Below are 16994 nucleotides of genomic sequence, written 5' to 3' on the forward strand. Positions count from 1 at the left end.
TTCAAATTGTAGTTTAATTTGCTTTAAGAAATGCTATTTTGGGATATACTTCGTCAATTTAAACTGCGGCTAAATAAGGTTAACATCCTTTTTCTAAATACCACACCGCGTAAGAGAGTTGGTGCTTGACGACATCAGATTTAACGTGCATCGGGTGCACGTACAAAGACTATTTATAATGAAAATGGATTTGGCAACTAGAAATCACTGATTTCAAAGCCCACAAACCAATAAGACTAGTACTTTCTGTCACAGAATCTTGTACGTCTAAAGCTATCATAAAATGTATCATCAGCTAAATTATCCCATTAATCATGATTAGCTGCTTTGGATGTATACTCTCTGTAACACTTTGTGTTATGGTTATTTTTTATCATCTTATATGCGTTATGACTTTTTCCTGGTATTTTAAATACATTTTGGTTATTTTTTAGCATATACGCATTATGGCAATTTTCTAACATATTGTTGCTTTATGACTATACCTTAAAATATTGTTTCTTTATGGCTATTTCTTATAATTTGAAAATCAGCTGATCTGAAAACAATCTCTTAGTTCTTATTAATGAGACTCCCACATTTATATTATTAAAAACTAATTGACCTTTAAGATTACAACAAATTATACGAAGAGATGTATCTCCCTGAAATACCTTGTCTTTTTTGTTTCTAAAAGAGGATACTACCTAAGAAATTTTCCGTCAATAAAATACTCAATGATTAATTATTTTATTCACAGAAAGTTTGATTAAAGTTATAAAAGTAAAATTTACAAATTTTTTAAACAAATTTTTGTGATAAAATTGTCTTTTCAATTGAATATTCTCCCCACATTCTAAAATTTGTAAACTACACACATTCAAACAAAACACAAATAGTAGTTATCTTGTTGATTGAAATCTGATAAATGATTGCGTGTTAAAAACTAAAGTGCGATATGAGGTAATAAATTTGAGCTGATACGAAAATCAAACTTAATACATGTTCATATCTGGAAGTTGATATCCTATTTTGAAGCTATGGAAAAGATGAATAATAAATTTAAGGAATTGATGATTTAGCAGTAACCAAGAAGTTAACCAATTTTTAAAAAAAAATATTTTTATATATGTGTTTAAAGTAAATCTGCATCTCATTGCTCTCAAAAATTTCATTTAATATCATAAAACCTATTTAAGCCTTCTTTAGTCATCATTTTTATTCTTAAATAATCACAACGTGTATCATGGATAAAGAATGTCTATTCTATGCAATGTTCATTGACTTTTTATAATTTTTCCTTTCTAATTATTATAATTTGTCCTACTGAGCAATAAATAAACATCTTGTAAGAAAATTCAGTTAACGATGAATTAAACAATAGAAAATAGATTAATCTGATATGGTTTGCTTATCTGTGAGGTATTATGACAAAAGGAGATTTAATCAACTTAACACACAATCCAAGCTCAACAAACCGATGAGTCGTTTGTATCTTTTTTTACAAAATGTATTTCAAATGTATCTTTTTTACAAAATGAATTTTATTCTTTTTTACAAAATGTAAATGTAAAACATACTTTCAACATTCTTTCCAGAAGTGCCATATTTGAGGACATTTTACTTTGCTGCTAAACTACTGAGGTTTTTTTCTTTTCTGTTTACTTTTTTGGCTGTGAAATATCCTAAGAGAAAATATTATAATCATCCAAAATTCGATCTGGAAATTTTCACGAATTTTCTTTTTTTAAATTTCCTCAAATCTAAAAAATCATTTTTGAAATTCTGTATACCTGTTTGTGAACACGATAATTCATAAAAACTCTGCGCTATATGGATGGAATTTTGTATATGATCTTTATATTAATATACTAGCGTTTTGTGAAATTTTAGACTAAATCTGTTCGGTAGAAGTCTCTCTGCCCTTCCGTATATTTGAACACTATTAAACTAAATGCTGTCTTTTACCATCAAAATCATTATAAACCGATATCAAAGTTTGACAATAAGTTCACCATATCCTGTCTGCTTATTTGACAGTGTTCGAATGCAATAACACAAAATCTCAACGATTCAGTTTATTGAAATTTGACAAGTAAAGTTGTCATTAAGATTGTAGATCTACATCAAAATTTGGATTGAATTGGTCAGTGAAAAGATATCCAGAATGCATTCACTGCTTTATTCAACACGTTCAGTGAGCGTGACTCACCTGTGATTCACGCCTATTATCTAATTGTATCGAACCATCTATCTTATTAAATGACCCCTTTCTCTACTATACTAAAGATATAGTAAATAAGGGGTAATCTAATTAGATAGATGGCCGTGAGTCGTGGCAGTGAACGTGTTAATATTTTCCCATACTGTATTATAACTTAAAGAATCAGAAAACGTGCCAAATTTTATAAATACAATACAATTCTATTTATCCAAATTAAACGATACCGATCCGATTTAGGTAGAAATTCAGATGACTGGGGAAAAGTTCCGAAATTAAATTTAAAATCATCAGACAGAAAAATTTTTACCTTATTAAAGAAATTAAGTATATCAAACATAAAATACAGAAAACTGTAAATAATGGAAGAAACCTAAAATTAAATTGCGTATGAAGGCTCCTTAAATACATATGCATTAAAATTTTATATGAACAATAATTATTGTGGTAGGTAACACAAACTGCTTGTTGCGTTACCTTTTTACTTGAATGCCGAGTAGAGAAAGTAATGTAATTGTCAAAAAAATTGAACCCGAGATTTTGATTCATCTTCCACGTTTCATAACTCTCCGAAACCGAAACACACATGCTGTTAAGAACACGATAACTCAACAGCAATTTGAGCTAGATGGGTGAATTTTGGTATATGAATTTAACATCAAATTTGGAATCTAATCCGTCAAGGAATTGATCATCTGTCGGTGTGTGCTTTTGTATGCATATGAATGCAACAATTCAAAAAATAACTTACGTAAATGAAATTTGACTCACAGTTTTAGAATCTAAAATATAGATTTTTGTCAAATTTTGAACAATTCTCAAAGAGTTGATTGTCTGTCTGCTTACATTTTTGCACGAATGTAAATGCGCTAAATAAAAAAAAGCAATGATTTCAATAAAAGAAATTTGGTATGTGATCTTGTGATAACAATTTTAGTTCTGCTTCAAATTTTGGTTTAGATCAGAAAAAAGAAATACATAATATATATTCAAACTTCTGCTATTTTCATATTAGTTGCATCCCTGAGATTAATCGCCAAAAATAATCGCCAGAGATTGCATTTTAATAGTCTTTTTCATATGAATTGTTCACCAACGGCATGCTGTTAATAATGTAGAAGTACCGGTTTTCTTTTTTATAATATTTCGAAATATATAATGCTCACATGCGGGAGTCAGAAAATAAAAATCTGGGCATTTGTTGCACTGAAGGCCTTGTCCAAATTTCCACAATTTTTTGCGGGGGTAAGGAGAGGGGTAAGAGAGAAGAGTATTCGAGAAAGTCTCAGGAAGACTACTCCCGCTGGTTCAGTTACAGAAAAATTATTAATATTCTTTTTCAGCTGCTTAATATATCAATATCTTTGATATGAGATTAATCTAACAAAATGGTATAAAGTTATAAATACTAAAAGATTATTATGGAGTTCTATTTGGACCCTATTTTTCTCTGGCTTGGAAGTATCGTTTCACTTCCTGTTTTATTTAAAGAATTGGTTATCTCTTTCAGAAAAGATAATGAGAAATTAATATTGAGTTCGCTGACATGGCGATTTCAAGAGGAAGTAGAGTTCCTTCTTCTTCTTGTGTACAGCCGACCACCCTGACACCACTGAAAGTAACAGTATCGATAGAATTTGTTGTGGCCGACTGCTATCTTTAGCACAGTCCGTGCATAACACTGACCGATCCACCAAGCTGATATCCTCTTCGAGGCAGTTGGTCTCTAGCCACAAAGTGGTCAGTCACTGACCTTCCTCCTCATCTTCCCGTTCACCTATCTTCCTATTAAACGAGGAACAGGCCATCACTTAAAGAAAATCTCCTTGAAATTCTCAATATTCCTCCAAATTCTCTTTTCACAACAGAAATCCAAACACTTTCAAATTTTCAAGCAGTTGGTAAAAAACTTACAATTTTTAATAACATGTCCTTCAGAGTTTTAAGATTATCTGGTACCATCAGTATTGTACTTAAGTCATCACTTTCAACTTTCAGATTCTTTCTTAGTTCCAAGATTTCAAAGTAGAGTTCCTATCGGATAGAGTGGGACTTTTCCCACTTTTTTTATACTAGTAGTGACTCCTTTTCTGAGGAATAAATATGTATCGACGATTCGGACACAAATAAGCATTAAACTAAGATAAGGAATTGCAACATTATTTCATCACAAATAACAAGTTTTATGATGTTTTAAAATAATGATGATTACAAATAATTATGATTTATAATAAGGATGATTTATAATAATGATGTTTGAATAATATTTAATACATTATTGTTCTAAAGCAAAATAATTGAGATCTAAAGATGGTAAGCATCGAAAATCCAAAAATCGGAAACATTTGGAAATTCAAAAAGAAATCAGACTGGTGTTCACGTTAGATACCTTTTAGACGCTGTTTTTTTACTGCGTATCAGACTACCAGTTAATTTTCATGTTTATTACATAATAAAGTTTTGCTCATGTGATACTTTCATCACTTATTTCTGTATTCCATTATTAGATGATACCATTAGTTTTGGGAATATTTTGTTGTTTTGAGGAAAATGAAAAATCCATTAAATTCTTGGGATATTTATGTATTTCAGGTTATTTTTGCATTGAATTTTATGTATAATTTAAATGTTGTAAAAGTGCAATAAATCGATGCACGCACGGCAGATGAGTAAATCAGAAAAGTCGCGAACATACAAAATGGCGTTTGCATCTTACAATAACTACCCCTTTTACAACTACCCTTTTACATTCTTAAACGTTACAATTTCTGCTGAAAATTTTATGGAAGCACCAACTGAAAGAGTTTTCACAATCATTAACATAAAATAGCCAAGAATAGAAGGAGAAATTCATGGATCAGAATCTAATCCTATTTTGCGTCATTTAAAAACTGGTGCAAAAAAATTAATTTTGGTGTAATTTGCTTTTTTTGATGTTCTGAATGGCTGTGACACAAATGTGCACCTTTTACACCTGAAAAGTCCTCTTCATATTTTAATATAAAAGTTAGTTAAAAATTAGAATTAAAATACAGGATAAAATTATGAGTTTGACTGAGGTGATGTTTGTTTTATTAATTTACAAGAAGAAACTTTACGTAGATGTAATTCTAGACAATATGCTTTAACTATGTTTCTTATCCCTTAAATTACTTACTGTATTCCTTTCATAATATTAACAATTACGTTGAGACTCTGGAATATGTTTTAATAATATATATTAAATGTAATTGAAAAAATAAAATATTTCTTATTGTTGTGAAATGAAGAATATTTTCTATTTTTCTCTCTTTTCACTAAAAATATTTCGAATTAAATAGGTTTATTAGATAACAGTCTTCCTTGTCATTTAACAGAGAGAAAAGAAAATAATTCATAAAGACAAATAATTACAGCGATTCTATTCGTATAATTCTGTTCCTCGTAAAATATTCTAGAATTCGTAATTTTTATAAAAATATTTGATTTTTTTGTCAAAAATTTCAGATACTCCTGATTTCGCTACATGTTCTAAATCTGTCGATAATTTTTGAAGGTATTCATTTGAAGTTCTACTTTGAAACTCTTCTTGAAATTTCAACATTTCTCATTTCTGATAATAACAATTCTACTGAAATTGCTTTCGTGGAATTTTGTCTCCATTTTTTAATGTTTTTTTTAAATGTGATCGGGTATGATCCCTTATATAATCAATAGAAAACGTTTTTATCTTTTTGTGGCAGATCGCAGTCTTTGCTTTATTGTTATCAGTGCTTATCAGCAGGACAGCGAAAATACAATCATTAAAAACATTTTCTTGCATATGATTCAACTTCTATAAATAAATGCATAAATAATTTATATAAACACTTTTTATAAATATTTTTTATATAAGTATCCTTCAATAGTAGCATAAGCCCTTTGAATTATGGTGAAATTGTTATCGATTGCTTTTATCCGCTGACTGTTGTTCTTATAATCAATCACAGGAATATTGGCGATAAGCATTTTTTATCTATTTTGTATACAATAAATGAATAGAAGCTGAATTATGTTTCATTTGCGTAAAATATTATATAAATTCCATTCTTCCCAATTTCCATTCTTCCAAATGGATAGGAAATCGTCTGCAAAATTATGTTTTTGGAAAGAACTGCTTTAACACTAAATTTTTCTTTAAACTGAACAGAAAAGAAATCAAGTGACATTTCTTATCAGAAAGCGGAAGTTGCTTCCATTAAAATTTTTCCTTGGGAAAACAAATCAATTTCTACTATTCTTTATTTTTTAAATTTTTATTTCGTAATTAAAATCTGAAAGAGATAAATGATACAGGTCTTAAAAAAATTCAAACACCGTTTTCCACGTTAAATGACAAATGTTTTATAATATGGTAAACGTGAAATTTGGCTGATAATTCTCTAAACAGAATAAAAGAACGTGCAAAGTAGTTGCTACTTTGAACGGTTTCTTACGATTCCCAATTTTTTCGTTTTCGGAATTTTCAACATTTAGTTCTCGATTTCTCTTCAAATAATAAAATTATTATATTTTTTGTAGAAGGAAAGACAATGTGATGTATATTGCTATAGATTCCTGCTTTCCTCAGAAAGTTTTAACATAACTGATTGTTCCAGCTGAATATATAAATTGCTTACTCATTTTAGAATTAATCATAAGTTGAAACTAAACAAAAAGTAAGAGAATTGCAAACAAAATTTAGTTATCCCCTTACGTTAAAAAACGATTTTTTAAAATTATTTTATTTAAATGCCCATATTTCCGAATTTTCAAAACTATTTTTATTTCATTTCTACGACAAACAAGAACATAGCTAACACCTTTTATGTAAAAGTCGAAAGTTCAAAACGAAACCGGAAGTTCTGTAAACAAACCGAAAGTGAAATGAATGGGAAATCATTTTTAGTATTTTTAGTCATATAAATGAACAATCTTTTTAATTATTTACGAATTTTGATTATTATTTAATGGTCCTTTAAAGGTCCTCATAGGTCCTTTTAAAGATTAAGTGCAAAAATTTAGGAAAAAAGAGATATCTGTCATTCAATTTTATTGATGAACTTCAAAACTTCTTCGATATAGTCAAAAGAAGCAATTCAATGTAATTTTCTGCTGATTCAATGTAAAGCTCTGTTTATAAGCTGTTTTTCATATTTGATCAAATAAATATCAGTTACGCACTGACGGCGCAATTATCAACATACACTTTCAATGGTAAAAAATAACCAAGATAAATACAAAAATTGCCGAAAGTCATTGTAAATATAGTATAGCTTGCATATATCAAGCTATATATTTGATCGTAAAATTCTAAAGCGACATTTAGATGGAAATGCAAACGAAGGATCGAAGTTCATTTCGAAATATATTGCAATAGAAACAGTTGTGAAAGTGCAAATTCAGACTTTGGCTGTAAAAATGGTGGTCCAAGTTTGGCGCAGCATAATCAAAACCATGGCTCTTGCGCCATAAAAATCCAAACAAACAAACAAAAATGGTAGTCATACAATTTAACAAAGGATTTAGTTGGCTTAAAGTTTTATTTCCAGAGTTAAATATGTCTGTAAGTAAAAAAAATTGCTATTAGTTATACATTCTTTGATCAGGAGCAAGTGAATGAATGGAAGTGTCATTACATGTAATAAAATTGCTCGGAAAAACTAATAATAAATGGATTAAAAAGAGTAAATTCACTCAAAAGGAGAAAAAAAAGTGAAATATATAAAAATAGTGAATTTTAAATAAATTACTACACACATTTATAACAAAATTGCGTTTTTCTCAGAACTTAATTCTTACTTAAGATGAGTTTTTATTAAAACTGATAATTAAAAAAAAAAAATCCACTACCTGTAACATGATTTTTTAAAAATCCTTTAGTGCTATAAATTTCAAATTTGGTATACGTATAGATTTACATGCTATTTTCTAAAGAATATGTTAGAGTGTCCCATAAGTTTCTTTCCTATTTCTAATATGAAATGAATACACAATATTTACTGTTTAAGATATTACTTATATTGTTATATAAGAACCCTTTTGCTCTATTATCTTCTTCCATCTCTCAGGAAACCTTATTATGCCTTCTTCCAAAATTGTTGTGTTTTGGACAAAAAATAATCCTGGAAGTGCGTTTTTATTTCGCTGATGGATTTAAAACGCTTATCGCAAAGATAACTTTTTAAGGACAGAAAGAAGTAGTAATCAGATAGAGCGAGATCTGGGGAGTATGCAGGATGCGGTAAAACATCCCATTCAAACTGTAAGAGCTTCTCTCTTGCAATTTATGCTACATGTGGTCTCGAATTGTCATGATGAAAAACAACACCTCTTCGGTTCATTAATTCTGGCTTATATATATATATATATATATATATATATATATATATATATATATATATATATATATATATATATATATATATATATATATATATATATATATATATATATATATATATATATATATGGCAGCTTTCAATTGATCCAGTTGATGATAGTGTTTCGTAGAATTTATTGTTTTGCCTTGAGGAAGGAATTCGTTGAAAATCCAGTCTTACCAAATGGACAAAACAACTTTTTGGGGATGTAGTCCCGGCTGTGCGACAATTGAAGCCCTATTGTCCTTACACCAAGTGCGTTTTCTATGCACATTTTCATATAAAAACCAAGTTTTGTCTCCAGTAACAAGCCTCTTTAAAAACGGGTCCTTTTTAGCGGTGAAAAGGAAACCTTTGGGACTCCTTAATACATGGATTATCGTAATTGCATCATAGTTTTGAATTTTATTCAGTTGTGCAAAATTAAGAAATTTCAGTATTATTCGCATTAAAAATTTATAAAAACTTATTTTTGAGAATTTTTATTAGATTCTATTATATTCTTTAGACAAATGAATATAAAGTATCCCCATATTCTTTATTTCCAATTTAATCCCTTTAACTTTATTTCAAAGTGTCACAAATTTTTGTAAATTTTTAAATTTTTACTTTAAAATGTATCTTTTTTAAAAAAATGTGATAACTGAAAAAAAGTTTTTTTATTGCTTGAAGTGAATTTTTATGCAATAATGATCAAAAATTTTAATTTTAATTTTGATTTTGATGATATTTCTCAAAATGGTCTCCGAACTTATCTGATACCTTAGCATTATTATGTACTGCTAAAAGATATTATTTAGATAGATAGACCTTATTTTTTTTAAAAGCCTGCAAAATAGGAAGTATTTTATATATTTCTGGTAATAGACAAACTCAACAAATGTAGAAAAAAAACTTATGCCGGCAAATCCCTTTTCCCCGGAAATATTAGCGGAAACAATGTTCACACACTCCCCTATTTCCTGATTTAATTTTAAAAGGGTTGGTGCTACGAGGATGAAAATACAGGGAAGAGAATGCAACTGAGGAGAGCTTTTCAACGTGGTGTCACTGTTTAAAAAAAATACTCGGAGTTAAAGTTGAAAACGACTTTTCAAGCCAATAACTTTGATAGACCGATCGAAAAACCATCAATACTAAAGTTGTACGTTATCATTCGATGATCATTCATCTAGTTTGAACCGATTTTATGTCTCAATTTTAAGGGAATCATGAGAAAATAGAAATTTCAGCCTACCATCATTTCTAAAATTCCACAAAATTTTTTACATATTCCCTTATAACGTATCACTCACAAGCTCAAATGCAATCAGAATTACTTTTATTATCATGCTCACAAAATTACAATTATTAAATGTGAAAATCAATTAAAAAAAACGTCAAGACCTTTTGTAAATATAAGGAAAGGTTGCGATATAAGATAATATTTAGGGAACTTATGAAATCTTGATCCATTATATAAATAATTAACATGATTATTTATCCAAAACAATTAAGTTAAAACCAAAAATAAATGAGAATAAGCCACACCTATAAAATAGGTTCCTATGTGAAATCTATTTAAAATATTTAATAAGAAAGGGAAACGAAAATAATAACTTCCATTTCGGTGCTTAGTTTATAATTTCAAAGCCCAATATAATTTTCGAGGCTCAACAATATTACATTAAATTTGAGCACATTTAGAAAGTTAAAGGTATCAAATGCGTTTATGTAGAATTTAACACTTTCTAGGGCCGTGAGTTAGCCAGTTATATTAACGTCCCGTTTTAAGCAACACTAGTGCTATTTTGGGACGGACTTCGTAATTTTGAACTGCGGTCAGATGACGAAGACGACATCTGAGCTGGCACCCCCTTTCCACACCACGCCACACCAGCGAGAGGACGTTTGGTCTTGACGGATTTAATGTGCAACAGACCCCCCTTACACGACGGTTCTTCGGTGGAATCGGGCCTCGAATCTGAAACCCTACGGCTCAAGAGCCGAGACCTTACCACCAGGCCACCGCGGCCCTCTAGGGCAGTGGGAAGTATGCTTCCCACCAAATTTATCAATTTTTGTATGAATTTATGTAGGTTGGCATAAGTTCTGACACATTTTTTTAGAAAGACAGAAACTTAGATGCTTTAGTTCTTTATTTCACACAAAATGATGTGTCTTGATTTGTTACTTAATTATTAATTAACTAAATTAATTAATTAATCAAATTAAATTTATCTAATAAGCTAAATGAATTCCTTTTCTTATTCCAATTTCAAGCCTAAAAAATATTTTAACATAATATGACTAGGAAAAAATGGCCCTTTAAAGGGTTAAAATGTTCCATATGACGTGTTTCGTAAACACTCGCGCTTGCATTTTTATGTGCATGGAGTAGATGTTAAATAATTAGAATGGATGACATTTAAGAGATTTTTGATTTTTAAATCGTATATTTTAATCAGTGTCAAGTTTAAATTTAATTTTATTTTTCCTTCTAAACCTATTTTTCAGTTGAAAAGTTAAAAATAAATCTCACTTAGAAGTAACTATCCATTTCCATTTTAGATTCAAAAATATAATTTGATATTCACATGCGAAACTTTTGCAGTTAAATTAAAACTGCTTAATTATTAAATTATTAGAATTAGATGGCATGCATGTGAAAAATATTAAAATGAGACAAATATCCTTGAATTTATTTCTCTCTTAAACTTTTCTAACGGCACTGGATATGCATATTTCCTTTCATATACAAAGAGATTTAATTCGATGTAAATGTTACATATGCATATCTAAAAACCATGTAAAACTGAAAAATGAAGGCATATTGAAAATTAATTTTTCACAAAGATGATTTTCTCTTAGTTCTGTAATATTGCTATTATATAATAAATTGTAAAAACGTTTTTATGGTTAAATTTGTGTTGCTGTTTTAAAAAACTGGAAAATTTTTATTTAAATTATTATCTACTGTTTAACTCTTAATTTGTAAATCATTATTATATAAATTAAAGGATTATAAGGTCAGTTTTTTCCCAAACTCATGACCAGATAGCGCCAATAATATATAATCAAAATTTAATTGAAACAGCTGGTTGACATGCAATTAAATTTTGAAAATAATAAAATACTATATTATCATCGAGGATGCACAAGTGTATAAAATTTTAAATATCTACTACATCAGGAAATGTATAAAAAAATTCGATTACCAAATTTCATTTTAAAAAAGCATGAAACAAGTCAAGATAAATAAATGTAAAAAACTGTATGTTTCACATCTCTTTTTAGAAATTTACCCTTTTTGGTAAAGAATTCTAAAAAATTAGATTTTATAATTTAGCATTAATAATCTTTACAATTGGCAAAAAGATATTACCTATCGAACGGAAAGATACTATGGATCAAATTTTAAAGCAAGTGTATTTCCATCAGATAAAACGCATTCAATGTAAATAAAATATACAGAAAAAATTTAATGACAGTAAAAACACTAATTAAGTAAATAAATAAATTATAACAAAATACAATTAGGTACTAAATAAAGCAAAAAATACTAACACTAGTAAATACTCATTTTTTATATAAATGAAACTTTTTTTTTTCAAATACACTTTGACCAGTAACACGACATGATTAAGTAATTATTAATAAATGGTTTTGCTTCTTGTAAATATTTAATAGACGATAATTACGAGAAGAAATTATTTCTTTAAACAAAAGATAAATTCATCTTTAAGCCTCAAAAAATTAAGTAATGACAAGCTCTCCCTTCAAACTTTTTGTACTTTTTCAGATACCGACAACGTTTTGTACGAAATTTTAAAACAAATTAAATTCTGAAAGTCTTTTCCAACCTTGTTCTAATATCTGGTATTAGAATTCTAGTATGAAAGATTGAAAGAAAAGTCAGTTATAAATCATACGAATTTGTCTGAAAACGCAATTAAAAATAAAAATTGTAAGAACTCCTATTGAACATTGATTACATTGTTTCATGTGAAAAGCCATCCCTATTTGGAGCAAATCAGAATAAGTGTTTGTAGTTTACCAGAAAATACAATAACAAGAATTGAAATTTTTGGAATAATATCCGATTTAGTGGATGAAAAAATTCCATTTTTACACAACTTTTTGGCGAGGAGCAGTGAAAAGAATAATAATTATGTAGCGATAACTATACAGTTAAAATAATTACTCATGGAAAGGGATGGGTTCTGTTAATGAATTATATGGTGGCAGCAGGGATCGGAAATGTATCATTTAACGAGTCTATAAAGTACAAAATGGAATGTCTAACTATTTTGAAAAGAGTATTGTTTCTAACATCCAGAAATTGGGATTGTTATGGATCTTCCAATATGATAACGATCTCAAACAAACATACAAATTTGTGAAGGAATTGTTTTGTATAAGGCACCTAAGACTTTGGAGTATCCTCTGCAGTCTTCAAATATTAACGCTCTCACTATATTACAGTGCAAGTTCTATATTTATAGAACATTTTCAAATAATGAATTCATGATATAAAGAGAGGTCATGCTTTGTGATAGTTTGATTTGCAACCTACACCCTTCTTTTGAAACAGAAATCGACCCCCAAACGTTCATTAGTATAAAACTTTCAAAGACGATTTGGGCTGGATTAGTATTGAAAGGGCTAATCTCACTGAACATTTATGGGTATATCTTAAAAGTTGGATATGCCAAAAAAAAAAAAAGGCGGGAAACAACAACAACATAGGAATGGTAAACAATCTTGCACAAACGAGAAAAAAAAATTTTCAAAGCATCCATGCCCAAAAGAGTAAAAGTGGTGACAAAGACTAAAAAAAATTTAATTTTACTTTTTGTTATCAGTGTTTTAAATTTACCCTTTTTGGGGCATAAATTTCCCTACACTTCTTGTAAAGGTGAATTACTCCTCGTAACACTTTCTTTTAATTGAATGCATATTCTTAAATGTGTGAGTTTTTGAACGTGTGCATTTACTTCATATTATATGTAAATAATTCATATGAAATAAAACATTTTATAAATGAAACATGGATATTTACACTGTAAAAACTCAACTCAATTTGTGCCTTTCCAAATTGTAAGTCACAAACATATAATTTCCTCAACTAAAATGTTTAAAAGGGCAAATTAAACACAAAACTGATTTTATAGATGGGTTAATGGCTTTAAAGAATCAGGAAGAAATAATTCTTGAAAAGCAATTTTTTTCTAGTCATTCACAAAATTCTTTTTTTTTTTTTTTTTTGCTATAATAATTCACTTGATATGCAAAAATGGTTCCAGGGTCGGAAATATATAGACCAAGTTTCTTAAATAACATTCAAAAGAAAATCGCACTATTGATTGTTATAACATTGGTTTTTCTTCTGAAATGGTTTGTTTCTGACTGAAATTAAATGCACTTTTAATTAAATCGGCAGTCGCAGTTTTTCAATGATAGTTATCTATAAATACGTTTAAATGTCAATTACGTAATCAGCCGTTACAAACACAGTTAAATACTTCCTGCACAATCAATGCTATTCGATTATCTAGATTTGTGGTGTGTTTTTCCTTATAAAGAAATAAAAAATATCTGCATATATTATTTATTCATTACGTTCTTTTCAAACACTTGTCACTTTCTAAGTATAATTTTTTAAAATTATGTTGTATTATATTTATCATACATATAAATAGTCCAGAAATATTCCTTTATGTGCGAAAACTTTTACCTTGAAAAGGTAATGTAAAAATAATAGTATTAAATAAATAAAAATAAGCTAAATTCATTTTCCCAGTAAGAAACATTGAGTAATGGAAAGAATTTATTTGCTAAATAAAAATTCCTCCATACATTTAGAAAATTACATCAACAATCCCAAAACTCGTAATTTATGAAAAAATTCCGAGAAAATAATTAAATGATCCATATGATATTTTTATTAATCCTTTATGTATTCAAGAATATTCTAATAAAAAAACAAAATTATAATGAAAATATATAACTTGTGTTTTTATAATGTACTCATTAAAGATAAAAAAAAAAAAAAAAAAAAAAAAAAAAAAACAGGACAAAAAAAAGGGTTGCGATTGAAATGTGTCAATCTTTAAACTCTCTACCTTAAGAAAAAAATATTTTAAGAATCAAAAAAGTTGTTAAGATCCTAGTAAATTCAAGTTGTTTCTATTAATAAAATCTTTAAATAAATAAATAAATAAAAATAGAAATTAAAGAGAGAAAAATTATAGCAAGTTTGGTTTTAACTCTATTTCAAGCTAACTAACACAATACACAAATTTATTAAGACATTCAGTGCAGTGTTAATGATTTAATGTTAATAGATTTGATTATTAAAATATTAAACAATTTATTATCAGGTAATATATTTCCAAGGTTTTAAAATAATTAATATTGGAATAAAGATATCTGAAAGATCTTAAAGAAAAAAAGAAGCAACCGCAAAATGTCACTTGAATTAATATCATTTCATATGTACTCATATATAGAACTTTCATAATACTGTTTTTTTTATACATTATTTTCTGTCTCATCATATATAATGTTTCACTCCATTTTTATTTTTAGAAAATTTGGAATGCCAAAATGTTTAAATTTTACTTTTTAATATCTCTCAGTGTGACATTTTAACACAAAACACTTTGCCTCCTATTTTATTTTATTTTATTAAAATACATGGTTTAATGACACGACTTCTATTTTATTTTAATTTTTAAAAAATAGGGCATTAGATACAAATAATTTTATATAACTTCAAACATATAATTTCAAAACATACACTCATATTTAGCAAAATTTACTAAAACTTAAAATGCAGCAAATTTATTATCATTAAAAAAAAACGAAAACAAAAATCAAAACAATGCTTACGATTTTATAATCAGTCGGTGAAAAAGAAAGAAACAGTTTGCTCGAAGAAAGCAAAATAAGGCAAAATTTCGATCAACAAGTGATTAAAATGAGATGAACCGAATGGTCGCGCGAGCAGCAAAGTACTGAGGAGTTTTGAATTTGGCGTCTTTTATGAAGATCGTTCGCCAGGGTCACATGATTCATTCCTCGGCCGCAGCCGATACTTATTACTGTTCGGCAGCTCCAGATGACGTCATGATACGTAAAGAACGACGCATAAGTTGGGTTGCTCGGACATCAGATTCAATTAGGGGATGGGGGGTCTTCTTATATAGGGTGACTATTATAAACCCCGCGGGTATGAGACGCAGGAAATGGGAGCTGCTTTTGAATTATGCATGCTTTGTGGAAGGAAGAATCGAGGAGTCAAGTTCAGGCTCGAATGAAAAAACATTCGGAAATAAACAGGAAATGTTCAATCGGATACAGAACACATTACAGAATCCAATCTTTCGTTATCTTTGAGTTTCGACATGATTAAAATATAATGGCTTAAGGTACTTCATTATTTACAGAAATTTATCAACAGAAATGAAATCTTGGTTCAATATATTCTAGGACAGGGTTTCTTAAAAGCGAATCCTGATCCAATAGTGTATTTTAAGCAATGTGCTGCATAAGGAAGAACGCATTATGAGACCCCTCATTTAATAAAAAGATCAATTTAATTTCACATTTTAACATATTATTAACTTAATTAATGCATTAATCATTTATTTTTGGTTATTTTTTTATTTTATTAACTTTATGAAAATGTATTTGTTTTTATTAAATTATTATGACTCAAAACTTCTATTTTTATATACAATATTATTTCATCGAACATTTGAAGTTTATAAATATTGCATTAACTAAGTGAACATAATAAACATATAGTAATCTGAACAATTATGCTTCATTAAGTTTTAATATTATTTTAATAATTTATAAATCCCTGAATATGTGTTTATTACAAATATTATTATTATTATTTTGATAAATGAAAAAATAAGGTTTTTTAATCAATCTGTCTGAGACCCCTTTTCAACCTAAAGGCCCTAAACTGCTGCATAGTTGGAAATCCGGCACCTTCCTTATTCATTCTGATTTCTATATTTCATAATCAAATTAAGAGCATGTAATAAAACGGTTTTGAGTTCAGCTCATAGTTTTTTAAGCAATTACTTAGAATGATTTTTTTTTCTTTTCTTATTATCATTCATCATTGCTTTCGTTGCATGTTTAGTCTTTTACCATCAAACTCTACTTAAAAACTCCAAAATTCACAAGGCACTGCTCTGTTATAAAAATGAACTCGAGTTGGTAGGTGTTTCATTCCAACCGAAAATCGGATCATCCGGAAATACTTGTTCTGACGTTTAACGATATCCTTGATTTCTGATAACGATGCTCAGCGTACATTAGACATTCATGTACAAATAGTAGATAGTACTTTAAAAATATTTCTGGATCTATTGGAACAAAAAATCGAGTCCTTTTACTCTTATATATTTGTGGGG

At 28.4% G+C, this 16994-nt stretch overlaps 1 protein-coding gene across 1 annotated transcript in view; it reads right to left on the reverse strand.

Moving 5' to 3' along the window:
- LOC129960852 (protein croquemort-like) overlaps positions 1-15611 on the reverse strand; it is a 111428-nt gene extending 95817 nt beyond the window's left edge. The window contains exon 1 of the mRNA XM_056074548.1: positions 15454-15611. The gene's annotated coding sequence lies outside the window, so the exon portion shown is untranslated. The remainder of the gene's footprint in view (positions 1-15453) is intronic.
- Positions 15612-16994: the final 1383 nt, after the last annotated feature.

This window comes from Argiope bruennichi, chromosome X2 (genome assembly GCF_947563725.1).
Source record: "Argiope bruennichi chromosome X2, qqArgBrue1.1, whole genome shotgun sequence".
Taxonomy (NCBI): Eukaryota; Metazoa; Arthropoda; class Arachnida; order Araneae; family Araneidae; genus Argiope; species Argiope bruennichi.